At 40.3% G+C, this 13,647-nt stretch overlaps 1 long non-coding RNA gene across 1 annotated transcript; it reads left to right on the top strand.

Moving 5' to 3' along the window:
• The first annotated feature begins 11,068 nt into the window (after positions 1–11,068).
• Positions 11,069–13,245, top strand: LOC127088318 (uncharacterized). Its single transcript, XR_007790185.1, has 2 exons — positions 11,069–11,541; positions 12,970–13,245. It is a non-coding gene; the product is annotated as an uncharacterized LOC127088318 (long non-coding RNA).
• The last annotated feature ends 402 nt before the right edge of the window (positions 13,246–13,647 follow it).

Raw genomic sequence — 13,647 nt, forward strand, 5'->3', positions numbered from 1 at the left:
GTTTTATCAAAAATTCGGACATTTTTGCAAACAAACTGATAAATGAAAAATAAAGAGGCTCTTTAACTGAATTATTCGACTCTTACTGGGGAGAAAATTTGTGCCAGGAATAGGCGAGGGTATCAGGAAGCTGATCCCTGAAAAGAGGTGATCGCTATAAAAAAGAGAACTATCCTAATGGCAAATGTGGAAACGGGGTCCCATTGAGTTTCGACTCTGCTATGGCTCGTATGTCCTCAAGACGCTCTGCTCATCTTGCTTTCTGAAGTGGATGATTAGTTGATCTTTAACCTTCGAAGATTGTCGGATTGGATGAAACGGTGATATAACACTGATGAACTCAGATCATAGTCATTCGCTTATTCCCTAACTTTTGCGTGGACCACCCTTTTGGGTTTTCAATCCACCGGGATACCCATTTTTGCCTGAGCCGCCCTTTTGGGTTTTCGACTCACCAGGTGTACTTTTTTTTTTTATATATCCCTAATTTTTGCCCGAACCTCTTTATTCTTTTTTTTTTGGTTCGTCGGGATGCCTTTTTTTTGCCTGGACTATTCTTTTTATCGTCCAGCGGGTCTATTTTATGCGAAGTATTTTTAACTGCGTCTGAGTTGACAGGGGACGGGAAGTCTTCGCCATCCATGGTTGTTAGCGTCAAAGCTCCTCCGTAGAAAATCCTTTTAACCACGCACGGACCCTCATAGTTCGGTGTCCATTTGCCCGTGTGATCTGTGTTGGGAGGAAGAAATCTTTTGAGTACCAATTCACCGACTCGATACTCCCGAGAGCGCACTTTCTGACCAAATGCTTTCTTCATTCGTCTCTGACCGAGATACGTCAATTCTGGGTACGTAGTTCCAACATAGCACCATTTCCCGTTGGTTTGATTGTTGACCAAAGCTGAATCCTCGTATACATCCAGGGATTTAATCTGTATTTTGACGGCTTCCTCAAGTCTTAGGATACAAGCTTCGTATTTGGCTTCATTGTTGGTGCAGGGAAAAGTTATTCTGGCATCAAATGGCATATGAACCCCCTTCCGGTGTGATCAACACTATACCAACTCCGCGACCATTGACGTGGACCGCCCCATCAAACATCATAACCCATTTGGATTCAGGGTCAGGCCCCTCCTCCGGGAGTGGTTCCTCTCAATCTTTCGATTTGAGAAACATGATGTCCTCATCAGGAAAGTCAAACCTCATAGGTTGGTAATCATCAATCGGTTGCTCTGCAAGATAGTCTGACAAGACACTTCCCTTGATGGCTTTTTATGAAGTGTATTGGATGTCATACTCTGTCAGTATCATTTGTCACCTAGTAACCTTTCCAGTAAGTGATGGCTTTTCAAAAATATACTTGACTGGATCCATTTTTGATATCAATAGAGTCGTGTGAGTCAACATATACTGTCTTAGTCGGCGAGCAGCCCATGCCAAAGCGCGGCAAGTTTTCTCGAGCAATGAGTATCTTTGTTCACAGTCGGTAAACTTTTGCTAAGGTAGTATATTGCATGCTCTTTTCGACCTGACTTGTCATGCTGACCGAGCACACAACCCATTGACCTTTCTAACACAGTCAAGTACATGATCAACGGTCTTTCCTCTCGGCCTGTAGACTGGCCCCGATCTTGATCTCTTTCTTGTCGTCTTCGGTACCGATGTTGATGGTCTCAACCACCTCCTGATAAGGTGTAATAGCTCGGTCCTCCTGTTTCAACAATCTGGCTAACCCTTCAGGCAATTCACAATCTCCCTCAGCCCCTTCTTTGGCTTGATAGATAGGATTGTCGAAGTCATACTTGGCCATAGCAGTGTCGTTAGCAGTGAGATCCGGGTGGTCGGCTCTGCATGATGGAGGATCATGCTTTACCTTAGAATGAGAGATTTTTTTTTTGAAAGAGAGAAAACGAAAAAAGAAACATTGCCATTTTTTGGTAAAAAGTAAAAAAAACTGAAAGAAAGAGAACACAAAATTGTTTGCAAAAGCCGTCCTTTATTGATGATAAAAATAAATTACGAAATGTAACTAAATGGATGGACCTACAAATGAGCCGTTACACCTTGGGCAAAGTGTAAGACTTTATTATGCATGTAATAAAGGAAAACAATAAAAAACACTCTTTCAGTAGAGTAACCCGAACGGTTTTTTCTGACGACCAATTGTCGAGCTTTTCTCCCGGGACACACGGGCGAATCCAGCTATCTAAGTCATAGTCGCTGTCAGCCTTGTCTTCATCTGCAGCATTGACGACGTGGGGAGAAACCAAACCCCCGCTGGAGAAAGTACCGGCTTCATTCTTCTGAGATCCCGGAGCATACCCCAATCCAAACTTGTCTTCTTTGATGACTGGCTCCACAAATTTGCCCCAGCCTTGGGCATTACCAGCCTTAACCACTTCAATAGCTTGCCTGTATGAAGAGATAGAAGTCCCGACCTTCTCGAACTCAGGTGAAAAGACAGCTTCGGGCGCGACCTCATTGATGTTTGTAGTTTCGAAGCCCTGACACAGCATCTCATGCATCTCGCCATCCATCTCTACATACTTAAATGTAGACAGGTGGCTAACAAAAATATCCTCTTCCCCACATACAGTGACGATCTGACCTTCTAGTTCATATTTGAGCTTCTGGTGGAGGGTATAAGTAACAGCACCGGCAACATGAATCCAAGGCCGACCTAGCAGACAACTGTAGGCAGGCTGGATATCCATCACATAAAAGGTGCTCTTGAACACCTGCGGTCCAATCTTAACTGGCAACTCAACTTCGCCAAAAACAGCTCTCTTAGAGCCATCAAAAGCCCTCACAACTAAGTTACTTGGCCTCAGGATGATGCCATCGCAATCCAACTTCATTAAGGCTTTCTTTGGAAGAACATTCAGAGAAGAGCCTGTATCAATCAAAACATGGGAAAGCACCACCCCTTTGCACTCCATTGTGATATGCAAGGCTTTGTTGTGATTACTGCCCTCAGGTGTCAGGTCATTATCGGTGAAACCTAGCCCCCGGCTAGCGTTTACATTGGAAACTACCGACTCCAGCTGGTTAACAGTTATCTCCGGTGGAACATAGGCCATATTCAGTACTTTCAACAAGGTTGCTCTGTGTGCCTCAGAGCACAACAATAGTGAGAGAATGGAGATCTTTGAGGGTGTCTGATTTAGCTGGTCGACTACCTTGTAGTCACTTTTCTTGATAATCCTCATAAACTCATCCACTTCCTTCTCGAATGCGGTCTTAGGAGGATCTTCCTCAGCAGTAACCTCTTCGGTGGATACCTGTTTCCTTTTAGCCTTGGCAGCTGCCTCGGCTTCAGTATGCGCGCGTAATGTTGATGGTGCAAATAGGCGTCCACTGCGAGTGAAGCCACCAACCCCTCCAACATTGTCTACAGCGGAGCTACCAATGTCAATGTCTTCTTCGTTAACTTTCTGCCCCTGGCAGTAGATATCAGCCCCATAGTGCCACGGGATAGCACTGTCTTTCTCATACGGAACAGGTCCTGGTACCGTGATGGTGATTGGACCAACCAAAGTCGGTTGAGGGTTGTCTGAGTAAATTGCGACTGGTGCTGAACTTTCGATGTTCACCACTGCTGGTTCTGTACTTTCTGGGAAATATATTGTTGTCGGAGCGAGTCTCTCGGGAACATATATTTCTTCAGGAGTGAAATAAAACGTCACCGTTGATACATCATTCTTCACCGGACGGGCCTGATTGAACTGAAGACAACCTTCATCTATCAGCTGCTGAATACCCCTTCTCAAACTGTCACATCCGTTTTCGACAGCTTGACAATTTCTGCATTCTTCCCCACAGCCCGGGAAAATCTGTCCTTTCAGAAGTCGGTCTTTAACCACCGATAGCGAAGTCTTCACCTTAGTCACATCAGAAACCAAATTCAAAGTTTCCCCACTATCAACAGCATTAATCCTCTGCCCGCCCTGAGCCGGCATCGGGTTCTGGATAACATTAGGCACCGGAGCAAAATTGATAGCCTGGGCATCTCTCAAATCTTGTACCTTTAACTGGAGAGCCTTGCAATTATCTGTAGTATGGCCAGGTGCGTTGGAATGAAAAGCACATCTGGCGTTGACATCATAACCTCTAGGCAAATTATTGGGATCGATTGGTGGGGCCAGAGTTCTCAACGTAACCAGATTCATGTCAATCAACTTGGGAAGTAATACTGAATAAGGCATTGGGATTGGCTTGATGACCCGGTCCATCTGCCTTGGACGTTGTTGATAGTGTCGCTGCTGACCCGGATTACCTCCTTGTTGTTGATTGTTGTACCTGGGTTGTTGTTGCGGATGATATTGCGGTTGAGGAACAGGTGTTGAAATAGTGACTGCGGCCACTTGATCTTGATAATAATTAGGGCGTCCTCTACCCCTGCCTTTGCCGGCATACACAGCGCTTGTCTCGCCTTCTTTTCTTCGCTGACCGTTACCAGCAAACGGTCTCTTGGGACCTGATGAGTTGGAAGCACTATTGTCTTGAATTCGGCCCATCTTCAACAGACTCTCGATTCTTTCTCCAGCAATTACTATCTCTGCAAAGCTGATTGACGAGCAAGCAGCCAATCTCTCAATATAATTGCCTTGAAGAGTGTTCATGAACATGTTCGCCATCTCCCTTTCAGACATAGGGGGTTGGACGGACGCAGCAATCTGTCTCCAACGCTGAGCATACTCTCTAAAGGTTTCCTTGGCAGTCTGAGACATACCTTGCAACAAGGTCCGATTTGGAGCCATGTCCAAGTTGTATTGATATTGCTTGACAAAAGCCTCTGCCAAGTCTTTCCAGCTCTTGATGGTAGCACGAGACAAATGAGAATACCATTCACGAGAAGCTCCAGTTAGGCTGTCTTCAAAATAGTACATCCACAGCTTTTCATCTTCCGTGTGAGCTCCCAACCTTCCCAGATAAGATTGGAGATGAGTGCGTGGGCAAGAAGCCCCGTTGTATTTCTCAAAAGTAGGGGGTTTGAACTTGTGAGGAATCCTTACTCCCTGAACCAGACCAAGATTTGTGACATCAAAGCCTAAGGAATTTTGAGACTCCAAAGATTTGAGCTTCTCAGCAAGCTCATCCATACGGCGAGTGGTCTCGAGGGCCTCGTCGTGCAAAGAAAATTGATCACACTGATAATCTTCAGTAACGGGGTGCCCGTTAATCCGAATTCCTTGATTCACATTGTACCTTCCGCCAATACCATTTCCAACATTCCCTGTGTTGCCAACGTTACCCGGGTTTCCATCAGCATTTGCGTTACCCGCGTTACCAGTGTTCACAGGGTTATCAGCGTTCCCAGGGTTACCAGGGTTTCCCTCAGCATTTGGTATCTCCACCTCCGGATCGGGTCTCGGTTGCTCAACCAATTCCCTCAGCTTTTCTTGGCATGCTACCATACCAGTCATCAATGTCATGAACTGATCCATCCTTTCACGCATATCAGCCAGCTCTTTCTGTACTTGGTCCATCGCTAGTTGTGGACGATTTTCCTTTGTCGGGTACCTGTGGACTCGCTTGGGACCAATAACTGCCTGATACAGGGAACAAACATTAGACACTGCGGTGACACCTGCAAAACAGACAAGGGTTAATATGCATGGTATGCGATGCACTGCTTGTTCAGTTTTAAGGCACCCCCGTTTTGAAAGGGAATACCCTGCAAATGAATAAGCATGAGATGTTGGATGCAAATATGCAGATGATGTTATGCAATGCAAAGGCATGTCAATCAGAATTGATGGATCCGCTTGAACATCTGTCAGGTTGCACTGCCTGGAGAGAAATTAAGAGCACACCAAACAAAGGTCATGGGATGGATCATGTTATCCTTAATATCAACCACCCATTTTGGTGGATTATGGTTTACACCTTATCAACACCCGAGTTTCATTGATATTAAGGATACCTGATCGGATTAACCATGAATCAAGGGTTTGTTGCAAGTCACGAGCATGGAGTTTAGGTTAAGAACCACCCAAAAGGAGTGTACTAAGGTTTAAACCTGCCAAACATGTTCTACAAAAGGTTCCCATAGTCATAATCTCATCTTTTGGATATTATCAGAGGAACGACTACTCGTATTCCAACAATATTCTCAAGAGAGACTCTTATGAGTGTAGTATCGCGTAACAATCGTATCAAATCTTACATTTGAACGACTTTCGCACTACGTCCTACGAATAGGCCAAGATGGGTTTGGTAAACTAAGGTCCTTGGCTTCTTAGGTCTATATTGGAACAAGTAATGTCTAACCACAACTTACTTATGTGACATTATTGATCTCAACATGACCTCCACCAAGTGAATGGGCTTGCAAGTCAACTCGCTAAGGAATACTCCACACAAGTTGACAGGACTATGCCATTCTCCTATCTTAAGTGCACTCGAGTTCGGGTATAGAACTCATCTCACAAAGATCACCAAGCAGCCAGCCAACAAAAACAGCAATGATATATACACAATGCAATAAGGTAAAGCAGGTAAATAAATAACTGCACAAAAGCATGAACACCCAACAAACAAACAAACTACAAAAGCTAGGAGGGACTCGCTTAGGGAAGATGGACCAGCAAAAGGTCAACTTCTTAGTCCCCAGCAGAGTCGCCAGTTGTCGCAACCTGAAAAATACAGTGCGAAAAAAAACAACCGGCGAAAGAAAAAGACAGAAGAGTCGCCACCGTGCGTTATTCATCCCAAAGGAGGGAAAGGAAACGCTCGAAGTAAACCTGAAAAAGGAAAGGACAAGACGGGGTCTCGCAACCAAATCTTGGGTTCGGGAGTCGGTTATGCGAAGGGAAGGTATTAGCACCCCTACGCATCCGTAGTACTCTATGTGATCCACTTTTGTAGTTCTTGTCTAAAGGGTGTGAGTTTATCTTGTGCTGTTTACCAAAAAAAAAGGGTTAAATGAAAATGACTCGCGCGGATGTCGCATCCACTGCATACGTATCTCATCTGAATATGAGAATCAGAGTCTTCGTAGCTCGGCTGACCTATGGGTTGGGGGGATGTGTGCTCGATAAGACATCGCGTCTTATGCCTACGTATCTCATCTGGCCTGAGAATCAGAGCAAAACGTAGTTCGGCTAACTACGGGGTTATGGATTGGGTTTTGGACGAACAACGTTACTACGCAATCTACCGGATGCTCGACCTTTGGAGACTTACTCGCCTGTAGTAGAAGGAGTTAACGTGTTGCTTTGGGTTTTAGGGTTTGGGATGCTCAAGGGCAAAAAGGCAGTCCTTGATGAAGGAACCGCGCTACCTGCAGGGATATGAATACAAAACACAAAACATGTATCTCAAAGTAAAATGCCACCGAGGGGCTCAAACGTTGCCTCCTATCGAGGTCTTCCAGCTAGGAAAGCAGTAAAATGCGGGAAAAATGTAAAAGTACCACACGGATAGAGATCCGAAGTAACAACAATTAGAGGAATGGGAAACCCTGAGATCCTTCCAAGCTAATGCCTTCAAAGAAAAGTGAGTCAGTACAGGTAATCGGAATGAAACTCCAGGGGTTATCCCACAAATAAAGTGGGAAACCACGCAAGTTATCCCTGCAAAAGTCATGTGAGCCCTCACAAAAATTCAACAAAAGGGTTAGTGAAACATCATAAGCATTTTTTTCATGAATAGCAGTATGGTTTCAGAAACCTCAAACCCTGTGGCATACACTCAAAAATTAAACGGTTAAACATTCAAGGCATTGTTTATACATTCATACACATATTAAACCCATGGGAAAAGGTAATGGGAATAATGGCAAACCTGATTGGAGAGCTTGATTGAAATTGAGTTGCACCCGTGAGGTTTACAAAACAATCTTCAGGGTTTATGTGAGGCAGAGGTGATTCTGTGTAGTTGAGTTCCCTTCGGGGTTTGGAGGCTGCTCTGAACTCTGTTAGGTCTTCTTTCACTATCTTTTTCCTTAGGGTTTTGTTCCAAGGAAACCTCAGAGTATTTTGCTTCTCTTCAAAATCCCCCTCTGTTCTGTGTTCTCTCAAGTGAAGCCTTGGTATTTATAGACTGAATTTCATGGTTTTGTGGGCTCAAATGAGAGAGACCCAAGTCCAAAAAAATTTTATTATACTTTATTTATTTAATTATCTATTTAATTAATTAATTAATTAATTAATTAATTAATTAAAAAAAAATTATTATTATTTTTTTTGTAAAAAATTATTTTATTTTTTTCGTTTTTTTTTTTTTTTGGATCTAATTCTGATTGACATGATGAAATGCAATATGAAATGCTAAATGAATGCATGAATGAGGAGGGCAAATTTTGGGTTGTTACAAACATGTCGAAATTTCCAAACTTCCACCTCAAAATTAACCTTGATCCAAGTTCCAAATGGAAAAGTGTTAAACATCAAAGTTGCTCCCCTTGATCTAAGCTTTCCAAAGAGTCATATTTCATTCATTTTGGATGAGGTTTGCTAGGGCTGCGCATGGTCTTAACAGGTCTACATCAAGTGGAAAGATCAAATGTCCAAAACACCATTTCACATTGCCTTGCTATTCAAGCTTCTTTGAGACTTCAGAACAGTTGAATTTGGACCTAAATGGATTGCTTCATGGGCCTGTACACGCCCATGCAAGCTTGCATCATGCAATTTCCAAAATTGGAAACATTTTCAAGTGTGCAAATACCATTCCCAATTGCTATAAATACAAGGCCTCTGAGCTCATTTGAATGATCCCTTGCGCGCTAGCATTGCCCCCTCTTTTCAAACCCTCATAATTTAAAGGAAAACCTGAGAATTTTTAATCTGAAAATTGAGTTTGAATCTCACTGTTTGGAGATTCAAAAACTCCAGGATCCAATTTGAGTTTTGATCTATTCCCATCCCTCTTCATCTTGTTCCCCTTCTTTGTGCATTCATGTCATGGTCCTATGATATCTCAAGGTCCTAAGGCTAGTTGATTGAAAAATTAACATAAGTATGGATGAGATTAGGCCACCTCTTTTGCATATTCTTTTTGTGTGTGGTATGTTTCATGAGTATAGTCCATTATATGATGTCTCTAACATGCATTAACACCAAAATTATATTGCCCGACCTCAAATAGTTGTGACTTCTACATAAGTCCAATTACGATTTCTTAACATAGTGCTAAATTTTTGACATAAAAGGCATAGCATTCTAGTTAGTGAGATTGTAAGTCTCCCCTGTTTCATGGTATTGAGTGGAAACTTGACCTTTTTTCCTTCCTTTTGAAGATATCTTGGTTCAAGGACTCATGCTTGTGGTAAGTGGGTTGACTGTTCTCCAAAGAATGACTTAAACAAAAAATCAAAAGCAATACTAACTTCTAACTCATTAACAACTAACATTTAATTTCAAGTCTTTTACTTTTAATGCACTTTATCTTTAAGCTTTATTCATTTTCCATTATTCATACCATTCTAATTGTTTATGTTAATGTCATTTTCACTTTGTCCACTTGGACCATATTTTGTGATATATTTTTCTTATGTATATTGTTTTTGTTTGTGTGGTCTTTGAAAATTAATGTACATAATAAGAACAAAAATCCTAAAAAACTTCTTATGTGGACTGTTGGTTTGATCTGAGACAATTGGACTTAGAATTTAGGAAACACTCCCTATGCAAAGGACTTGGCTAATGCCAACTTTCATGTAACCAAGTGCTTGTAATTTGAAACTTCATCTAATACATCATTGAAGATCCCTTTGAGTTCATCTGCAACATGATCATTGTGAAGCTGTTATTTTGAACCTGTGACTTGTGGAATTCATCTGTTACTTTGGCAAATGTGAAGAAGATCATGAAGTGGCTAAAGCTTGGATGTGGTTATCTTTATTTGATGTCTTTCTCTTCAAGTTAATATTGTGTTCATTATTTGTTGCTTAATTCTAATGTCCAAGGGAATTTGGGGTTTTTTATATGACATTCTTGTCTATTGGATTGCAACCCATTGGTCAGATCTTTTCAACTCTTAACTTTTAAATTTATGCTTAGGATTAATCTCTTCATCTCCTCCCCGTCTCTTTAATTTCAAAATCTCTCCCTCCTTTTCAAAACTTCTTTGTTTGTACTTGTCTTTTTTTTTTACTGAGACCCTTTGCAAATTATAAACTTTGGCCTTATGCCATTGCATTTTCAAACTTCTTTTCTTAAATCAAATTTGTAAATAAACTTAACTATACTTGACCTGAAATTTTCAAAAGCCAAAAAGAACTAACTCATTCAAACCATTTTCTAGGCCCTTGTGACTTTCAAACTTAATTTTTTATTAAAAGCAATGCATCCACTTTGAAAATTGTATCATGAACTACGAGGTTTTTATCCCTCATTTTTATGTTGGTACGTAGGCACAAGTCCGAAGGTCTTGTCAAACACAAAAATATAATTAATGAATTCTTTTCTCATCCCCCGATTCTATTTGTTTGTAAAGATCACTTTATACAAAATACATATGCACACAAGAAAGGGCTCCCTAGGAGTACCTAGGACACTTTGGATGCTAATACCTTCCCTCTGTGTAACCAACCCCCTTACCTGTAATCTCTGGCATTTTATTAGTTTTGATTTGAAAACTTCTTATTTTTGGATTTTTTTCGTACTTTTCCCCTTTTCCCTTGGAAACAATAAAAGCGCGGTGGCGACTCTTGTTATTTGATGTCTTGCTTATCCATAGCTTGATGATCATGAATTTACCGCTACAATAACCTAGAATCTTAGGGGACATGGCATGTTATTGGTCAGAATCTAATTGGAAAGTTAATCCTAAAATATAGTGATTAAAATCTAAACAATGCATTATGATTATTATTATTATCTCAAGGCATGGATTTAATGGAGAGAGAAAAAAACAAAAAAAAAACCCTGAAAAATCTAAGTATCAAAATGATTTTTAAAAGCATTTTTTTTGCATGTGAAACAAGTATTAATGTGTATCAAAGAAAAAAAGAAAATAGTGGAGGTATGGGTGCAGGACTGGACTGTAGGGTATGATTAGCAACTTGGTTTGGGTTTAGGGATGTGTTAAAGAAAGTGAGGTGTAGGAAAGGAAAGCTTGGGCCAAAGGCCCATATTAACTCAAACATGGTCAGAGTTCAAATGTTCATTCTCACACTCAACTTATTCAAAAGCCTTCCACTTCATTGGAGAACAAACTCCGTCGTGCCGGAAATCGCCTTCGGCGGCGGCGGAGGTCAAATCACGACCAAATCACCACAATCCTAAGCGTCTTCTCACCCTCTATCTCGATATATCCTTGTTTTTCATCAATTCCCAACCCAAAATCTAAACCGAGCCATAAATTTTAAGAACCCTAAATCCTAATTTCAAAAATTAAACGAATAAAAAGTGGAATCAAAGCCCAATGTATGAGGAATTTGCTTCCACACGCATCAGGATACATGGCGTTAATCGAATTCATGAGAAAATGGAAGAGGAAGCAGGAGCTCTTACATACGAGGAAGAGGAGTTCCTCGGTGGTTGTTGAATTCAAAGGCGACAACAAAGGCAAAAAAATGCACGAAAATCCTCAGGTAAACGTGAATTTGACTCCTTTCGATCATGTCTTCTCTTCTTCTACTCTTCAATAGTACATATGATGCTTAAATGTGTTGATGTGTTCTTGTTGTTATTGAATGGTGAGTATGGGGAGAACTTGAGAGGAATGTGAGTGTTGATTCAGAGAGATGAAAACATAGAGGATTTAGAGAGTGATTGTGATGAGTCTGAATTTATGATTTGAAGAACGATTGGTGAATGAATGAACAATGATTGGTGGTGATTTATAGAGTTGTGAGCCATAACAAAATTTGGCACCCTGGGAATTGCAGTTAAAGGTTAGGGAAGGTGTTTAGCTCTGTTAAATTGTTATGTGTAAGTTGGTTGCAAGTTATCACACTGTTAAAAAAACAGTTAGTATAGTTGAAGTTAAATGATTTGATAGGTTTTAGTTAGACTCAATGAGGAAGTTTGTTGAACGATCAACTCTATTAGAACCATCTGTTAAGTTCCTCAGTTAGGGAAAAAATTAGTTAGTTTAAGAAATTCAGTTTGAGTTAGTGAAAGTTAGGCTTATAGTCAAAGTGGATTGAAGTCAGTTGCTACAAACAGTTAATCGTTGCTAATTAGTTGTGACAGTTAGCTAGTTGTTTTGAAATCCTGTTAGAAGTGTTAAAATTATGGCATGCTATGATCGTTTGGTTTTGGATAAAACTATTGAAAAGGAAATTAAGTTTATTATGTTAGTTAGTTAACTTGTTATTGCATTGGACAGTCTTACATGTTAACTTCTATGGTGCATTTGAATTTGAAATTATGTTAGGCCAATTCTTATGAGTTAAAAAGTTATAAAAAAATAAATGTTACATGCTTGTTAAAAATGAGGTTGGTGGACTTAGTATTGAATGGTCATAGACATGGCTACTTTGTTGGGATATGTTAGTGATGTTAGGAATTAAAATGTGTCGTTGTCGTGAATTAGATCGTGTATGCATTTGAGCCTTGGTCAAAACTGGTAGTTATTAACTATGGTGTTAAATTCATGAGGTGTACATCGCGTGCAAGGCTATTATGGAGTGTTGGCATTATGTTAGCATGGCTTGGAGCAGGTTAAGTTAGTTAATTGAAGTTCTATTAGTGTTAATGAGTTTACTAGTTATGTGAGGATTGTTGGTAGCTGCAAATGACTTAAAGCTTGATGTTAGTAAAATGAACCTAAACTATCATGGTGGTGTGCATTTGGAATTTTTTAATTTGTTATGTGAATGTTAAATTGTGAACTTGCTGCTAGTTAATGTCCCATTTAGTGGTCGAATTGAATTGAACTTGTTGCTAGCAATGTCTTATTTTGACTTGGAATTTGGCATTGCATTGCGTTATGAGTAGAATTAAGTTGAATTAGCTATCTATGGATTTCGTGATTTCTTTTGGTGGCTTATGCAACTTGAAATTGATTCTTGTAGCATTGGTGCACTTACGATGAAAGGAGGAAAAGCTTGATTAAAGTCATGGAACTGCTTGGAGACAAAGATCAGATGACTTGTAGAAGAATAAAATAAGGGATTTAGGGTTAGGGTTAGAAAGTTGACTTTGGTCAACTGGTTGACCAGAAAGTCAATTGTTGACCAAGGTGTACTATAGGTCAAAAGTGTATTATTTTGTAAAGATTTGGATTTTGTGTACTGACGTAATGGATATATGATGGCTTTATAATGAAATGGATTGAATCTTGAATGGTACATGAACTTACTTCCCTCAAACATTATGTTTGAATACTTGACTTTAATCCAATGCATACATCCATGATTGGCCCTTGTGAATACTGATTAAACAAAATCCTAAATGCAACACCCAAGCGCTAATTAATCAAAACCCTAAAAGTCTAAGCCTTAAAGAAACATGGATTAGGTTTTCATGGACTTGGTTGAGCACAACCCTAAGATAAGCTAGGGAAACCCTGGCTTCTTATCAAGTACAAGCAATAACACTTTGAATCCATTATACTTATCCCTTCTTTAAAAATGCTAATGTAGATGAACAATATGAACTAACTAAGTATGAATGTGTGCACATGAATTAAAGTCATGAACCAAATGAAAATTGTAAAAGGTATGGTCAATTTAGGGGTGGTAATGAGACCA

This window comes from Lathyrus oleraceus, chromosome 5 (genome assembly GCF_024323335.1).
Source record: "Lathyrus oleraceus cultivar Zhongwan6 chromosome 5, CAAS_Psat_ZW6_1.0, whole genome shotgun sequence".
NCBI lineage: Eukaryota > Viridiplantae > Streptophyta > Magnoliopsida > Fabales > Fabaceae > Lathyrus > Lathyrus oleraceus.